Raw genomic sequence first — 19374 nt, 5'->3', positions numbered from 1 at the left:
ATTGTAAGAACAGTTTATCTTTGATTTTTGCTGTGAGATGCGGACTTCATTATTTGAGCAACTATATAGCCAGGCTAACATGGTTTTGTTAGGCTGCAGGAATGTTTTTATTTTTTTCAGAATGCATTCTGCTTTTAAATAATCTAGTTGTAATGAGACTGTTAGCAATAAATCTTGGCAGTGTAATAAATGTTCTTAACATCTACATTTACAGTTTAAATGAAGCATCCAAGTCACACAAAAGTTTAGCAAAACAGTTTTTCTCTAGCTTTTATGGAATACTCGAAAGAGCTATTAATAAAATGTCTTTGATCTGCAGTGAATTTGTTTAGACAGAGTGTCAACAGAGAATCAGCTTTTTAAACTTATTTTCTAGCTGATATAAATGACTTTTTTCTTTAAAAGGCAGCATGGAAATGGTTACAAAAAAAATTATGAAGGATTATCTGCCCAGGTCAACATATGCAAAAGCACAAGGCCTTGGTTATGCATGAGGCCTATTGGCCATTTCAGAGGAGCCCTCAGTGTCACGGAACCCAGCTGATGACAGATGGTCAGATTGTCCTTGCAAATTTTTCACCTTACCAGGCTTTATGGAAATGTCCTATAACCACTAGGGATACTCCAAATGTCCCTTGATAATTCACATAAACTGCCAGAGTTTTTCATTTAGAACACTTAGCAATAATGTAATGATTTCTTTATATCTAAATTTGTATGATGTACATATCGCTATTTCTGGCACATAAACAATACAAATGGCTGACTACATATTATAATAAATCTGTAACTATTTAGAGATGTGGAACAGTTTAGTACATGTGTCTACTAGGATAGTAATATGCTCAGAAAAAAATCAACAACAAGCATGCAATAAATGAAAAAGGAAACTAATATATTTCATAATTTATATTCAGGAAATATATTCAGAACCCACCATTCACCTCACCAAATTTTGATCAAGCACTCTTATTCCATTAGCTCTGAGCAAGAGACAGAATTCTTTAATTTTGTGTTCCATTTCTTTTCAACAGGAAAACATTTTCTGTGAATTCAGAACCAACTGCCACTTGATTTAGCTTATTCCCATCAACGTCAATAGGAATACTTCAAGAGCAAGATCCAGCCTTCTAGAAAGCTTAATACTGCTCAGGGTTACAGCTGACATAAATCACTGGGTAAAACAGTTAAATCTCCCACCAGGGGCGTAAGTGGCCTACTCAAAAGCAGAAAATCAACTGCACATCCAGATCGAGTCTTGGCATGTTACCAGCCACCCTCCCCTTATGCCCTCATGCCACATTCCTACTAAATTTGCAGTTTTGAAAAGGGAGGGCATGCTGAAGGTGAAGATAGGACAGGACTAGAAATGGGCATTAAGTCCAAAACATTGCACTAAATCACGGTGAGTAGCAGCCCTGTAAAGAGAAAATCTTGTCTCAGTGGTGAAGTGGATCAAACCAGGGCCTACGCTGTAGTGAGTGCTGTCCCGGGGTGAGTCACAGGCTACACTTTCCTCCTGGGTTCCCCTACTGTGTATTTTACCTGCATGGGCACTGATTTCAATAGGTTCTTGTTCAAAAGGCTGCCCCATGTTGGTTGGCAGGGTAAATGTTGAGATACTGCAGTGATAGGTAGGATAGAAAATCCCAAGGTACCGGGATAAACTATTTTATCAGTGCTTTTGTCTTGAGGAGATGGTGCTTCCCCTCAGTGCAAGCTGGTGGTACAATGTGTTCCACTCAAGCAATCCCTCCTACATCTTAATGTGTGCATTTGTGCATGAGGACTGGATAACACTGTGATTGTGCTAGCTTTGTTCATCTGATGTGCTTTCCTGCCCTGTCCTATTCAGCAATAGCTGGCCTGCCCCATGGCTTTTACTTTTGCTATCATGCCTGGATTTACCTCCAATTTATTGAAGAGAGAGCTGCATGTGGAGTAAGTGGCTGATTTAATCACGTGATTATGTGGCTTCCCCCCACACATATCTTCAGTATTGTGTACTCCTCCCTGAACAGGATTAGACTCTGATTGTAGGTGATCATAGAGGATGGTTAGGGAGAGTTAGCTCATTTTTCAAGTACTGGACTAAGGCAATCCAGGGCCCTTCCCACACCACACATGGAATCTTTGCATACCACCATGCATTGTACAGCTTCTTCTCCTTGGAATGGCAGTGGCAGGGGCCACTCACACAGGAGCCGTCTGCTGGGCTAGTGGGGGCCTGCTATCCCTCTTGTTTAGGTAGGCTAGGCCTCCCCCAACCCAAATCACCTTTCCCTGGCTTCAGTCATACAGAGTGTCTGGAGAAAGGCTTTCATTCCCATCCTATGGTGTATAGGACTCTGCATAGGAGGCCCTCGTTGACATCACCATTGCAGAGCTATTATAGGGTGGCAGCATCGAGAGGCCTGCCATATAGAGTCCTTAGCTAAGTTGATATTAGTGGGGCCCCCCAAGTCAACAACTTTTAGTGATAAAATGCATGGGGCAGTTCACACCTCCTTGAGCTGTTGTTTCAGGCTCTCTGCAGACTCAGGTTGATATTGATTATGCTTGACTCACATTTTCAAGCTTTTCTTCACAAAAATAAGGGCACCACCACCTTTTATTTTTAATGAAAGGTGAGCGTCTGATCTCATCATGCAACTCCAAGAGCTGGGGTTTAAGACACAGGCTATAGTGCCTGAATCTTAATCTGGCCCTGCCCTATGGTCGAACTAAATTTTTATTTGGAGAAAATTTAAGGACAGTGCCAAAGGGACATCAGGCTAACTCTCTTTCTTACCCTCTTCCTTTGCGTTTAGGTAGGATGATGGTCCTCCGCGAGAGAGTGGATGGCAGAGTGAGAGCATGCATCTGTGAGTCAGTGGGAGTTTTGCCTGATTAAGAATGGCAGAACTGACCTCACTTGAACATACTTGAACATGAAATCCATATTTAGGCACCTAAGTAATTTTTCCAGCTTTACAGAGGTGCTGAATACTCAGAACTCCCTTTAAAGTCAATGAAAGTTTTATTCAACAACTTTGAAAATCAGACCACTTCAATTTAGATGCCTAAACATGGATTTAGGTGCCTTGCTAATTTATGTTCCACCCAGATTTGACAATTTTGGCCTTTCAAAATGTATTTACACAGGCTTTGTCTAATTCTCTGTAACCACATCCAACGTAGATATAAAAATTATAAGGATAGATTTCTGACTTGGAAATAAAGATGGCTTAGGTTCACTAGAAATTCAGCTATTCAATATATATATATATATATATTGCGTGTGTGTGTTTGGCCAGAAATGAAACATACTTGATTTTTTTTGTTTGTTTTCTAGAGGAAAAAGTTAGCTTTTACATTTTTTCAGCATGGATTTTAATGAGGAAAAACTCTGCTGTCATTTCTTCACTGTCAGCATCAGCTACTGTAATTTGCTCATGTAATACATTGTGGCCCAAAGGTATATTGCCGACCAATAGAATGATTTCATAACAAAAGAATCAATAGCTCATTAGTTTTGGATTCAGAATAGTTTTCATGTTACTTGAGAGATTTCATTACATTTAGGAGATTATTTGCAAATTAAAACAATCTTTGGATCAATCCGTTAAATTGTCAGCTAATCTTCTTAAATTAGACTTTGTTTCAAGCTCCATGTAAAAGGAATATTAATTTTCTTTTTGCAAAACATGTAGCAGAAGATTAAACTGGTTATCTAAGAGCCTGGATGATGTTGTTAATGTCTGAGTAGTTGTTCCTCCTGTTCCATATAAAAAAATATCAACAGTATATTAATGGTAAATATTAAGTCATTTTCTAAACGATTCGGTCAGACAATTCCAACATGCTGTACTCTAGTAACTAGATCCCCCCCAAGCAGTGTTGTTTTGCTATTTCTGTTATCCAATAGTTGCATCTGAATCAACTTTCTGGTCTAGTCTCCTACTTGAAAAATGTTGTGCAATGCAGAAATACAAGGTAATAAGACACTGAAAAACTATATATATATTTTGAAGGTGTTTTTCAAATGCATTTTAATAGTTTAGAAAATGTCAATATTTGGATGTTATTGATCTACTAAACAAACATATAAATAAAGGCCTGATTCTACAGCCTTTCCACAAACAAGTAACCGTATGCATGCAGCTAGTCCCATTGATTTCAATAGGCTACTTAGGTTGGAGGTTTGGGACCCATATTTTTCAGTGCGCCTCTGATTTACTGGTAATTAAGGCCCTAGTCCTGCAGTGTGTGCACAAGTAGACTGAGCCTGCACAAAGCACTGAAGACAGATGTGCGGCTTGAAGCTACTTTTTCATGATAATGTCTCATCCTCTTCCCAGTCCGCAGCCTGAATAGATGAGAATGTGCTCTGAGGAGGTCTGCCTGGGGAAGCGATTCCTCTCCCTAGAGACTATATGGAATAACAGCTTCAAGGTTGAATTTTGCTCTCATGCCTTCCCCCTTAACCTAGCAGCAAGAGGGATGTTTCTGCATACACAGGCCCCAATCCTTCCCTAGCAAAGCCCGTGCCCCTATAATTTTTTGCTCCAGAAGGAGTCCGTGCCTATGACTGTTCTGCCGTATGCACTGATTTGCTGAATCATGCCCCCGTCCCTAGCTCACACAATGGAGCCACGCCAGTTCCTCTCTAGTCATGGCCTTCTGTGCCTGCAAGGGAGGGAGAGGGGAGTTTTTCTCCAATGCAGTTATCTGTTTGCCTGCAGTAATTTTGGGTGCATAAAAATCAGAGGCCCACTGAATATTTGGGCAGTGATATTCCTAAAGCTTCTTTTTTGGCATCAGGCCTTGCACCACATGGAGCATATGCACTAATAATTAGCATATGTCCTACCTTCAGATGTGGAGGAAAAGCCTGCCAAGTGCACAGATCGAGCCATAGAGGCCAAAACCAGGTAGGGTGACCAGACAGCAAATGTGGAAAATCGGGACAGGGAGTGGGGGTTAATAGGAGCCTATATAAGAAAAAGACCCCAAAATCAGGACTGCCCCTATAAAATCAGGACATCTGGTCACTCTAAAACCAGGGTAATATCAGTGTGCCTCTCGGATGTATCACAGGCATGCAACAATTGAAAGATCTGACCACTACAAGTCAGAACTGTGCTCTCAGTGTTCAGATGCCACCATGATGCCTGAATGCCACATATAGCAACATTCAACTTTTCCAGTTCTTCAGCCAGGAGAGTCATTTTTCTCAACAGATTTTAATGATCAAACCATCGATGATCCCATCTTCAGATACTAATGTCACTGCAGAAGTGGATATACAATCTTTCTATTGGGTGCTTCCCCCTGTCTGTGGGTTATGGAGGAACCATCATCATGTGCTCTGCATGTAGTAGAAGATTTAAATGAATACTGAAGCCTGGTTCCATTGTGTGTAGCAGAGGAAACTGCCAAAGAAGATGAATCTGACAAAGGGTTATGTCCTTTTCTTGTTCATGTCAAAACTAGCGATGCTTTGCCAGGTCATTGCCCAACTCTCCCACTTTAGATGTGCATGAGACTGGCACTAAGAAGATTCTATGCCATGTTAGATGACATTATATCCAATATGTCACCCTAATTATATAGTCATCTTAAGAGATATGAATGCGAGAATTGGCCATGCTACATCTGGATTTGAACTGGGACTGGGACCACACAGCTTACCAGAAGAGGAATCAGATAATGATGTGCGTCTATTAGAATTTGCTTGGCCTATTTTTAATGGTTACCTGGTTTCAGCACAAGAATTGCCGTAAGTATACATTTCAATATCCATTGGGTGACAATGCAACTTTGGATCACATTCCAGTTCGGAAACACTTGACTAAACTCATTTTAATAAAATTCCAGGGATGAGTAACTATTAAAGCAAAATGCTTCATTGATGATAAGCATTATGATGAAGTGATTGCTAATAGTTATGCAGTAGTGATTTTCAACAAATATTCTCTATTCTATGCCAGTGGTTCTCAACCTTTTTCTTTCTGAGGCCCCTCTAACATACTATAAAAACTCCACGGCCCAGCTGTGCCACAACAACTATTTTTCTGCCTATAAAAGCCAGGGCCAGCATAAGGAGTAGCAAGCAGGGCAATTGTCTGGGGCCGCACACCATGGGAGACATCGCTAAGCTAAATTGCTCAGGCTTTGGCTTCAGCCCCAGGGACCCAGGCTGCAGTCCTGCATGGGGGAGCTTTAGCTTTCTGCCCTGGGCTCTAGCAAGTCTAATGCCAGCCATGCTTGATGGACCCCCTGAAACCTGCCTGTGGCCCCCCAGGGCGCCCCAGGCCCCTGGTTGCATACCACTGTTATATGCCATCTACCTACCGTGGAGGAAGAGTGGATTTTATTTTGGGATTCTATCTCAGAGATTGCTAGAGAACAACTGGACTAAGGACAATGAAAAAGCAATGTTGGATTACAGATGATACCATCAAATTATGGGAGAGAGAAAAAAGAGGCGCAATGAAGAATGGATGCATTGGAAGGTCAGGGTCAGTGAAGAATGGAGGAAATGGACAGTATAGAAAATGTCTTTGAACAGTTAGGAGGCCCTGTCAAAATGATCGTTATCAATTGTGAGAATAGTATGGTGCAGTGCATTGAAGAAGCTTCTGAAAGGCATGGCCAGAAATGTGTATTTGAGACTTTGTGAGGTTTCTAACTGGACATCCACTCTCACAGCTTCTGCCAGTTAAGGACAAAAATGGGGAATACAGCCAGGACATTAATGCAGAATGTAAGTGTTGGCATGAGAATTTTTGTGAATTAATGAACAGATCCCTCCCAAGATATAAACTACAACTTAATCCAAAAATGAATCCAGCAGAAAACAGGCCAGTGACACAGGAGGAAGTGATGCTTGTGGTCAAACAATTACAAAATGATAAAGCACCTGTGTCAAACTGCCCTGCAGTGACTAAGGAGTGCAAGTACCAACTTCAGGGCAGACAGTGAAAAACCAGGGTGCAGACCCCAAGTTGGTTGTGAGTTCTATACTTAGATTTAACCAACCAATTATCAAGGGTAAACTCCTCAGGCACTATAACAGCCTAATCATGGAGCCACAGACCTTGGGTACTCTGATCTGTCTTACCATCCAAATAAGCCTACCTTTGTCATAGATAGTCCTTTATACCAAGAGTCACTGCAATATTCAGGTTATTCCCAGTCCCAAAGGACCAGTCACTTATTCCAGGTCAGTTACATCTTAGATCTCACATCAAAAACAATGCTTGGGGCCAATCCTATCATAAACTATCTAATGATTTATTAAATAGGAAAAGGAAATGAGAGTTATGTACAAGGTTAAAGCAGGTAAACATACATGCACAAATGAGTTACAATCTAAGTTTCAAGAGGTAATAGAAGCTTCTATAATAAGCAAGCTCTATATGTCCTTTAGGGCTTTCCCGGGCTAAGCCTCTGGGGATCCCTTGCTTATGCTTAGAAAACTTGCCCCCAGAGTCCAAAAAGCATAGAGGTCCAGTTCCTTCTTGTTAGGTGTGTTTTTCCCCTTGTCCCAGTGTGCTCTGAGCTGTGAACTCAGCTGATGGGAGGAACTCATTTGGGGGAAGCATAGAACAACAAAGTCTTTTGTTTCCTTTAATGTTTCAACACTTTACACTAGTTAATGTCTCTCTCCTGTCTAGTGATTTACACAGTCCCAGAAGCTTACATCACCAATATTAAAATATTACCTTACAATATGGGATACAGCTTCTATAAGTTAGATTAATGCATGCAGTAACTCGCAAGCATTCAATAAAGTCTAAACACGTTCTTATATAATCCTAATACCTAATTTAACAATACGAATACACTGGTAAGTCAGATTGATTCCAACTATGTGTTTTTTCAGTGTTCAGTTGAAACCTGGAGACCTTGGCATGAGATGGCACCTGGTATACCAGCATCACAACCTGATCTTGGCAATATTCAAGCAGAACTACTAAAAAGTGGAAGCCAAAGTTGCTTCACTAGCTTCATAGAATAGTCTTTAAAGTTTGGGAAACTGGTCAAGCTCCAGAAGGTTAGAAAAGAGGCTATATCATCCCTTCATTCAAAAAGGAGAGCGATGAGCTTGCTCAAATTATAGGGAAATAGCGCTGTTGTCAGTCCCAGGGAAGGTATTTACAATCATACTACTGAACCAACTGACATATTATCTCAACCCAAAAAATGAGAGACAATCAATATGGTTTGATCGACAATCCATGCCATATATGCTCTGTAGAATGTTACTGAAAAATGACTAGAACGACAAATGGAAGTTAACATCACATTTATAGACTTTGGAGCCATTTTTGACTCAGTGCATCGATCAGCACTATGGATACTACTATGTCAGTATGGGTGCCTGAAAAGTTAGTGCCTAGTGGAGGAACTGTACCGCAGTACATTTAGCTGTGTGCAGGTCAATGGTTGTATTACAGACTGGTTTTCAGTGGAAGCAGGAGTACACCAGGGATGTATTCACTCACCAACGTTATTTAATGTTCTAATAGGCTATCTGATGACAAAGCTGATTGAGGCCAAACTAGAGGATGAGATATTTAAAGATTCATCTTTGAAGAGTTCAGGTATGTGGATGATATTGGCGTACGTGGAGAGACAACTGACTGACTGCTGGAAATGCTGGAAGAGATGCAAAAAACTGCAGAATCTATGGGACTTAAGACCAATGGCGATACAACCAAAGCTATGCACGCCTCCTATAAAATGGAAATGAATGGCCTGCCAACACTGCATGTAGATGGCTATGGCATTGAATGGGTAAGTAGTTTTATCTATCTGGGTAGTCAGTTGACAGCAGGAGGCTCTATATCTGAAGAAGTCACAAGTCAGATGGGTTTATACTATATATAGCATATACACTGATCAAAATCATGGTCCTGTTCAGGTCAGTGAGAGTTTTGCAATAGATGTCAATAGAGCCAGGACTTCACTCCTAATGTCTTACAGTTAGATAACCTTTTTTTATTAAAAAACAAAAACAAACAAACCCCAAACCCTCTCAAATATATGTATGATCACTCAGAACATTTATAAGGCATTTTAGCTTTGGCACTCGTATTTTCCGGTAAATAGAGTACATTTTAGTGTACTGATCAAATGTTAAAACTGCAGGACGATATTGTCATGTACTCTATATTTCTGACCATCTATGTGTTAGAAATGCAAATTCGATTTTAGTTCACAAGAATACTTTGTCCAACAAAGACATTATAAATACATTATTATGCCTCTTCTTACGTTCATAATACAAATAGTTAATTCTAGAATCAAATAATAAAATCAAAAATTTGAGGGAATCTAACATTTTGTCTTCCAAAATCTGAGTGCCCTGAAATAACATAAGCTGTTTCTTCTTTTTTTAAATGTACCATATTGTATCAAAGTACTGGAGGCCGATGGCTGAGATGTTTATTCCATTAGATGTCCTGGAATTTATTATTGTCTGTACTGTATTGTCAGAGTCTTTTAAGGAGATTTGCAGGCTAAAATAATTTGCCATGTCTTAGAGTTGATATTGTCTTTCAGTAGCAGTTTTATGTCGTGCAGTTCTATGCATAGAAGATACCCTAACTGCACACATTCTATTGCTATTATTATTTATATTTTGGTAGCATCTATGAGTTCCAGTCATGGACCAGGACCCAATTGTGCTAGTAGTTGTACAAACACAGAACTAAGAGAAGGCCTGTTCCCCAAAGAGCTGACAATCTAAAGAATAGTCTTGCCCCTTCCTTTATCACTGTTCCCCACACTGCTTTGTATTCTCCATCTTATCCAGATATATCCCATACCCAGAAATGTTACTTTTCCTAAGGCCATGTCTACACTATCACTTATGTCGGCAAAACTTGTGTCACTCAGGGGTGTGAAAAAAAGTCCCTCCGAGTGACATAAATTTCACTGGCATAAGCAGTAGTGTGCACAGCGCTATGTCGGCGGGAGAGCTTCATTGGGAGTGGTCTCATTATGTCGACGGAAGAGCTCTCTCTAGTCAGTGTAGAGCGGCTACATGAGAGATCTTACAGCTGCATTGGTACAGCTGTGCCGCTGTAAGCGCTCTAGTATAGACATAGCCTAAATGTTGAGCTTGCAGTTTGCTGGTGGGTGAGAACTGTATCTCAGCACCTGAACTCCATTTCAACTGCAAATAAGCATTTTTTAAAATGATGCTCAAAGTTTGCACCATAAAGCATTAGAATTGTCTGTCATGAAGACTTAGGGCTCGATCCTGCACACTTCCCTGCATGTGTGGCCTCCATTGTAAAGACCCTGATAGCTGTTATCTTAGCTGACACACAGAGAAATGAATTGTAGACCTCCAGAACTAAAAGCATGAGCTAGAACAGCTTTAGCTAAAACTTCCTAGCTAGGGCTGTAACAGACTCAAATCCTCTGTGGATTGGGCACAGAGGGAGATTGTAACACATATGAACCAGTGTTTGACACCTGCGACTGCACAGATCCATTTCTCCTTGTTGTTTCTCACCCACTCTGACTGTGAGGTACAATTGGGGTAGGGGAGGAGGAGGAGGAGGAGGGGTGGGAGCCTTGTATGCCTGATCATCGTGCCTGAGAATAGTGCCTAGTAGCTGGGAGGAGGAACTGCATACAGCACACCCTGCCTACACTAGAAAAGCTTGAGATTTCCTTCCTGGGTGTCATGATTCCCACCCCCATGCCCCACTTTTATGTATTTATTTAGATCAGGTAAATATAGCCCTCTGCTTGATCAGTCTGGATGATGGTGAGGCTCAAGAACTGGCTTCATTGCAGCCCACCGGGCTTCACTGTTCTGTCTCTTTCCTACTTAACATCTCTCTCTCACACACAGTTGCAGTGTCTGAGGCCCTGCTTACGAGGGACATCTCAGCTGAGATGAGTGGCAGAGTGACAGTGGTAGTAAATCTGTGCCTGCCACTCAAATAATTCCATGAGATGAATGACTCCTGGCAGTTGTGACTCTTCTCCACCAAGGGGACTGGAAGAAGGGGTTGATCTGTCTGGAATCCCTCTTTGAGGCCCCTCCCCCCCACACCGTTAGTTTGCTTAAAGTGTGCAAAATCCCTGTTTTACCAATGAGGGGGAGGTTTTCCTGTATCTCAGAGCTGAGGAACATTTTTTAATAATAGCCACAGTGAAAATAATATTATTTGCAGCAGTAGTAGCTAAAGGGTGCACCTCTTGCTACTGGAACTTGCTGCTCTGGACAATGGCTAGGTGCTTGAAGCCAGTCTCGTCTGGTTGGGGAGGTAGCCCCTCCCTGCCAGATTGCTCCACCACCCTGTTGTGTGGTGATGCTGAAGTCCCACCACAGTTACAATTAGGGCTTGGCTACATTTGCGAGTTACAGCACATGAAAGGAGCCCCGGGTGCACTGGCTCACTACCTGTCCACACTGGCAAGGCACGTAGAGTGCTCTGACTCCACGGCTAGAGCGCTCCTAGTACTCCACCTCGGCGAGTAGAATAACGTTTGATGCGCCCCCTGCTGGAGAGCCCCAGCGTCAGTGTGAATGAGGTGTTGCATTACTGCACTCAGATCAGCCTCCAGAAACGTCCCATAATCACCTTAAGTCAAGTGGCCACTCTTGTCATTGTTTTGGATATGCCCTTTGAAAGCTCCATTTGACAGCTGACATGCTTATCTGCTCCATTACTGTGGAATGCTGTGTGTGAGAGAGAGAGAGGTGGAGGGGGAGATCTGCTGCTGTCTGAACTTACAAGACAGCATGCTGACATGCTCTCAGACCCCCCAAAACCCACTCTCTCTCCCTCCACATACACACAACACACTCCCTGTCACACTCCACCCCCCACCCCATTTGAAAAGCATGTTGCAGCCACTTGCATGCTGGGATAGCTACCACAATGCACTGCTCTCTGAGACCATTGCAAGAGCTGCTAAGGTGGCCACGTCAGTGTGCTGTCAGCTGTCAGTGTGGACAGACTACAGCGCTTTCCTTACTGCGCTCTACGAAGGCTGGTTTAACTCAAAGCGCTCTACATCTGCAAGTGTAGCCATGCCCTTATAATTTTCTACATATATATAATACATACATTATTAACCACACCCTCTAGACATATCTCAGAATGACTAGTAAGTTCAGTTCAACACAAGCTTTCACAAAAAACATGACTCAATACAGTAAAATATGTAGTATTTTTAGGCAGTTGGTTTAGCTGCTTATTTTGGATGGGGTTAAACATTTTGTTTTCCCATTGGGGTGTCTGGACCCTGATATTCACAGGGTTACCAAAGGCTAATACCCCATCACATATACCAGTGGCTAGTTTTACAAGACCATGCCCCGGTGTAGGATGAGAAAGAGAGAAACTAATCTGTCATCTATGCCCTGAATATGCCAGAGGAGGGCAAGAGATCACCAAGGGGTAAAAGAGGGGGTAAACAGTGAGGTGGCAGTATTTGCAGATGATGCAAAACTACTCAAAATAGTTAAGTCCCAAACAGACGCTACAAAAGGATCTCACAAAACTGGGTGACTGGGCAACTACCTGGCAGATGAAATTCAATGTTGATAAATGCAAAGTAATGCACATTGGAAAACATAATCCCAACTATACATATAAAATGATGGGGTCTAAATTAGCTGTTACCACTCAAGAAAGAGATCTTGGAGTCATTGTGGATAGTTCGCTGAAAACATCCACTCAATGTACAGAGGCAGTCAAAAAAGTGAACACAATGTTGGAAATCATTAAGAAAGGGATGGATAAGACAGAAAATATCAGATTGTCTCTATATAAATTCATGGTATGCCCACATCTTGAATATTGTGTGTAGATGTGGTCGTCCCATTTCAAAAAAGATATATTGGAATTGGAAAAGTTCAGAAAAGGGCAACAAAAATTATTAGGGGTATGGAACAGTTTCCATATGAGGAAAGATTAATAAGACTGGGACTTTGCAGATTGGAAAAGAGACAACTAAGGTGAGATATGATAGAGGTCTATAAAATCATGACTGGGGTGGAGAAAGTAAATAAGGAAGTGTTTACTCCTTCTCATAGCACAAGAACTAGGGGTTATCAAATTAAATTAATAGGCAGCAGGTTTAAAACAAATAAAAGGAAGCATTTTTTCACACAGTGCACAGTCAACCTGTGGAACTCCTTGCCAGAGGATGTTGTGAAGGCCAAGACTATAACAGGGTTAAAACAAGAACTAAATAAGTTCATGGAGGATAGGTCTATCAATGGCTATTAGCCAGGATGGGCAGGAATGGTGTCCCTAACCTCTGTTTGCCAGAAGCTGGGAATTAGTGACAGGGGATGGATCACTTGATGATTACCTGTTCTATTCATTCCCTCTGGGGCACCTGGCATTGGCCACTGTCAGAAGACAAGATCCTGGTCTAGATGGACCTTTGGTCTGACCCAGTATGGCCGTTCTTATGTTCTTAAGCATTACTCTGAAGCCAGGACATGTTGCTGTAGGGAGAAGGGTGTGTTTGTGTACATAGAATCAGAGAATCTGGATGCATATCCATCTGAACCAAATCCCTACCTTAGTGATGCACCCATTGCTGTCCTTTAGGGGCCTGTGCAATGTTAGTCCTGTTGCTCTTGTGTATGGCCCTAGGTCTATGTTTGCGGTAACAAGGTTGATAAATTGTTGCCTTTGTTAGTCTAAAAATGCATCATTGAATAAAAAGTGGCTTCTAGCAAATAATTTGTTAGCGGACAACTAGTGTACTCCATGTGTTTGAAATGTGCATCATAGCCATTGTTGAAAGGTTTGTACTCAATGATGTGATCCCAACTGATTGGTACTTATTATGACAAGCAGTGCCGTGAGTCCCATGGGTGAAATCATGGCCTCACTGAAGTCAATGGTAAAACTCCCATTGGCTTCAATGGAGCCTGGATTTTGCCCCATAGATACAATGTGTACAGTTCTATTGGGCAAACACATCAAGAAGGGTTTGCAAGCTCCAATTTGAGCCCTGTGTAATTATAATTGTCATGTTAGACATAAAGTAAAGTTATCTGATGGCAACTATGATGACTCTCTCCATTTGAACATCCTACCTCCCATATTGCAGATAGTGAAAGGAAGCAGACGGGAAAGGGAGCCAGTGCAAACTCAGAGAGGGAAGCAGAGTCATCTACTTGGCAGCTATCAAAGAGAAGAGTGACCCCAGAAGTAGGCTGGGCAGCTTTCTTTCCCAAGGCAGCTATCTTGGAGAGAAGAAAGAATGTACTGCTGCCTCAGTCTATCTGCTCCTTCCTCACCTTCTTCTCTACCTGGGAATAACTGGGGAGATTGAGAGTCCCCTTCAGCCCCATGCCCTGATTAGCACCAACCACTCATGTTTCATTATCTGCAAATACTACTTTTTCTACACCCCCAAATATATATAATAGATACTACAATTCTGGTGAAATATTAACAATATTAACAGGAAAGAAAATCTATATCTTAAAAAAGAAAAGAAAAGAAGGCAGAGGTCAACCAGTTCCTGCGTAAACTCCCCTTTCTCTCTTCACCCTCTGGATGTTTATGATAAATTGAGAGCATCTTTTCTGTGATTTGCTTACATATTGAGGTCGGTCTTTATTATCACATCACTGCTGTCTCTGGAAGGAAAAAGGGTGTGCGCTGGTTTTAGATCTTTTGTAATTACAGAGAAATATGCAGCTAAGTCATGTCGTTCTCGCAGGATTCTCAAAACTTTTCCATTTGATCCAGCTTACTATTTTAAGAAGAAAGTGTTTGGAAATCTGCGTGGTTCTTTTTTTCATTGCCCTGATGCTTTAATAATGCACATTGCGATTGCATCATTAATGCCATACCTACCTGTCTAAGAAGATAACGTTAAAATATTTCAGAGGGTGTTTTCTCCAAGTGATGCATGCATGGAACTCCCCTTAATGTTAATATGAGCCCTGCAGTTATACACAGTGACTGAAGAAAAGGCAGAAGGTGTGATAGTTATGTTAGGGCTCATATCTTCATGGTATGCTGACTGTAAATGGCAGACAAGTTTCTTGGAATCTAACTAAGAGCCAAGTTAAAAAAATGCTACTTGTGTGTGATATGCAGATGTATCGCCATTAAATTTTATGCCTAAATCTTATTGCTGTTGCTGATTTTATTAGATAAATAGGCTTTCATTAAAATGTTGCTTTCCAAACTAGTTTCCATCATTCTATACCATAACTGGAACTCAACAAATGATTTTAATAAATTGTCATAAACTGAACATTGGCAAAGATGGCATTTAAAACCTCCCCCAAAACAACTATTTCTAGAGACAGCAGTGAGCATGAATTAAACACCAAAGCAATATGGAAAAGGTCCTGATCCTACATTCCTTCCCTACTGCATACTGCCAGTGCAAATTAAATGGGAGTTTGTGTACATGAGGAATGTAAGCTGATATCCAATGTTTGCAAATACAACATCTGGCACAACTTCCCCTAAATGAACAGACAGGTTTTGCCACTCAAAAAGTTACTTTCTGGAAATGTTGCTACCAATGACTGTTTGCACCTACCATGGAAGCAGAAAAATGGATTTTTAAACAATTTAGTGGAATTTCTAAACTCAGTGCAGTATAAGTTTTCACTTTTCCTGTAAAACTGGCAAAGTGTAAATTTTGCATTTTCACACCAATGAATTAAAGACTTTATTGCTGATAGAAGTTTCTTTTCCTCTCATGTCTTTTTTAACAAGCTCTGCTCAAGCCAAAATTTTCAAAATTGGGTGTGTATGTCCATAATTAGGAACCTAAATGAAGATAGCCTAATTTTCAGGGGTGCGGATCAATTACCCTTAAAGTCACAGAAGCCAAAAGAGTTAACTAAAATGGACTTTTTGAATTGTTCAGGTAAAAGTGATAATGTTGGAGTCTTGAATGTGTTTTTACAGAGGGGAAAACTCTCTGTGAGCATGACGGGTGAGACTCAGCAGCTGTACCCAGAGAGTTCTTATAACAAGTGTTCTTATAAGTGGTGCTGACTGGGCTTCTATTTATTCATGTTAATGGTGAAGTCAATTGTATTACACAGGGACATGTAGCAGCTCCTATTGGAAACAGATGTGCTGATACAGATCTCTGTATCTGAGCGGAGTTCCACGGAGGTCAATAGGACTTCATGGAGGCACCTGTATTTGGGATTGGGACCTAGTAAGTAACAGAGAAGACAGAAATATATACTGATCATTCGGAGGCATTTGTATATGCATGACATTGACATAAATCACCACTTTGTCAAGAACATTTGTAAATTTACACTAATTCAGTTTTAATGATATGTTACACTGTTTTGCTCTCCTGTCCATGAGTGTCATTCAAGGGCAGCTTCCATTGCTTCCTGAGCACCTTGAGTCAGGAGGGGACAATATTTGACCCTGGGGTCTCTGTCCTTTCTTCCTCCCTTTCTGAGCTCTGTTGTAGACAAATTGTTCAGAAGGATATCATGCTTTGGTTACTGGTACCTTTAAAATGCCTTTTCTGGTGGGCTATCAGTAAACCAGCATGGAATCTGCTCCTGGTAAGGACACAGACGGTTACATTGCTACTTTTCCCATTTACCTGAGTCCATGATATATCCCTGGGAAGGGCACAGGTTTGGACACCAGTAGAATGGTTGTTATTGATGCTGCCAAAGGGGAAGTACCCTTCTTCGAGTGAGGTGCAGCGTCTGTGACTGTGTTATCCAGGAGGCTAGTGGAACCTGCTCTGGATCTGTGGAGTCAAATTTTGTCTGGAGAGAGACCTCTGTCTGGGAGGTGTCTTCTTACAGTGCATAGATACCACAGCGATAGAAGTTCTATAAAGACCTAAGACAGATTCTTTAAGCCAATCTCAGTATTATAGTAGCTTTCAGGAAAGATCTTGAACAGAAACTAGGAAGTTAGACATGCAGAGACACTTTTGGATGTTTGCTCCAATTCAGCAGGCTTCCAGGCTTTAGTCAAATCAGGATGAAGAGGATTATATTGTCTCTGCAGTAGAAAAGCAACCGTGGTCTTAAACAAAAATGGAATGATGATGTCCTATTAATTTATTATCAACGTTAACAGTTGGCTTTGAAAAAGCTAAGAGTTACCCTAGCTGAACTCTCCTATTTTAAGCTGTTACTAGTTCAGGCTTCTCTTCCCTAGGAATCTCAAGTCAATACAGAGAGTGTAGGATACAACAGAAATTGTGCATTAATCTATTAGTTGAATCTCAATCCCTAAAAGTAATTATTTAAAACAAAACCCAGAATCATCCACTATTTTGTTTTGTTTTGTTATTCTACAACCTACTTTGAAACCCAGAAGTCATAAAGTTTTGCCTTGTCATAACCTATAAGCTATGGTGGCACAGTAATATTTTTTACTGTCCAGATAAAAAGGAAATTACTTACTCAATCCTTGCCTGGTGAAGCAGTTAGCTGCCTGAGGTCTCAGTGGTTTCACTTCATTTAACATAAGAAAGTATAAAACTGACATATAAAAATTCCCTTGAGGGATCACTCATAATTGTTTAAAAAAAACAAAAACTTTTTCTAAGTTTTTTTACCTTGATTTCTATGCAATGAGCATATCCCCTCTAAACACACTCTAGAGTTCCTTGCAATCTTTATCTATAGCTGTTCATTTTAGTTTTCCTTTATTTTTGAGTGTTGAACACTGGATTTTTCCTCTACACCCATCCTTTGTTGTCCATTACATGATCAAGTATTCCCATTGAGATTACAGCTGTCGTGCTTTCTCCAAGCATTCCTGTGTGCTGTTGGTATTGGTAATGAGGCTTTTCTAGTTTCCTTTCAATAAAACCATCCAAACATTTCAGCTGCTCACCAGGAAATTTATGATTGATGCTATTTGGTGAACTAGCGTCCCAAATTTCATTGACAGAGAATAATGCGGTACTGTGAGCAAGGAGTTCTTTCAGTCATGTGCAACTGTACAACAGAGATTTGCAACCTTTAATTACAGCGACTATAAGCTTCTGCACTTAAAATGTTTAATTTCTTCAAGTATGCTATCATTACAAGAAAAGAAGATGTTCATGCTGTGGTGATTGGTGTTGCCAGATACAAAGTATCTGGAGCAATTACAAATATGTAATAACAAATGTGCTAGCAGTAATGATTTGTGTCAGGCATTGAGGTCACTATCAAAGTCTTTCCAACTGTGTTGAGCGTGTCAGGCCTGAGTGACAACAATTCCATGAACGAGGAGAAAGATAGCAGAAACATGTCTGGTGGAGGAAAGTTTATTGTATTAGCTCATTAAAATGACACTGTCAAAGGTTTGCAGACCCAAATTTGAGCTGCCTAATTTGGCTTTCTGTCTAGTTACTAAGTACTTATAAGTCTTTAGACTATGTATTTTTTTAAACAGGGAGTTGCTGCTGCTTTTATTCCAAAGTAAAATAGTAATGTCAACAACCTTGTACTATTGAGTAACAAACAACTGTACTCGTAGATGCATTTGAGGTATTAAGGCTGATAAGGAAAGATTTCATTTTAAAGCTTTCAAGGGACAGATATAAAGTGAGTTTGAAAAAAATGAACAGTAACTGTGGTTTGTTTAAAACGAGGCATTTACACAGATTGACAGTGTGGCCAACTCTCAATTTTATTGTGAGTCTTGCAATATTTTTTTAAGTCTGTGCTCCAGGAATCATGTGACAATGTCAGAATCTCAGCTTTCACTTAAAAACAGTTTCTAGCCCTCATACTTGTGGAGAAAAGCTGGAAAATGTGACCCTTCCCACCCCAAAAGGCACAAAAGAACAAAAATAGAGGCCCAATATTTTTGGATTTTGTTTTGTTTTTTAAAATCCCTCATGCTTTTAAGACAATCTCATGATTATTGTGGGGTGAGGAGGCTGACTCATTCTTTTTGAACACATGGGGTTGGTAATACTACACTATGATCATTTAGTCTTTTCTCCTGTATAACACAGACCATAGAATTTCATCTAGTAATACCTGCAATAAAACAAAGCCTTTCTAATGATTTCAGTGGCCCTAAATTATCTTAAATCCTATTAGGGCACGCTGGCAAAAAAATTGTTAAATTTACTACTACTACTATTTTTTTTAATCACTGTATAGAAGATGTTAGTATTCTGCAATGTCAAAAGTGCAAGATGAGAGAGTATAAGGGCTTGTCTATAAAGAAAGTAAGTGCACAGCAAGCTAGGGCACAAATCTACACTGCTGTAGCCTGCTGGGTACTAAGTTGCCATGTGGACCCTTCTACCGTGGACAAGAAGTTCTGTAGTGTGGTTTGATGTACTGCTGTTTGAAACAGCACTAGCTCTTCATATAGACAAGTTCTAAGTCCCAGGCAAAAAATAGTTTGCAATTATGTAATTAAAGAC

The 19374-nt window shown here is 40.6% G+C and overlaps 1 long non-coding RNA gene across 1 annotated transcript in view; it reads left to right on the top strand.

Moving 5' to 3' along the window:
* The window catches only part of LOC122172733 (uncharacterized), a 134978-nt gene extending 119382 nt beyond the window's left edge, over positions 1-15596 (top strand). The window contains exons 2-3 of the long non-coding RNA XR_006173268.2: positions 8517-8784; positions 14089-15596. This is a non-coding gene — a long non-coding RNA (uncharacterized LOC122172733). The remainder of the gene's footprint in view (positions 1-8516; positions 8785-14088) is intronic.
* The last annotated feature ends 3778 nt before the right edge of the window (positions 15597-19374 follow it).

The sequence above is a fragment of the Chrysemys picta genome, chromosome 2, assembly GCF_011386835.1.
Source record: "Chrysemys picta bellii isolate R12L10 chromosome 2, ASM1138683v2, whole genome shotgun sequence".
Taxonomy (NCBI): Eukaryota; Metazoa; Chordata; order Testudines; family Emydidae; genus Chrysemys; species Chrysemys picta.
This window is presented reverse-complemented; position numbering and strand designations above follow the sequence as displayed.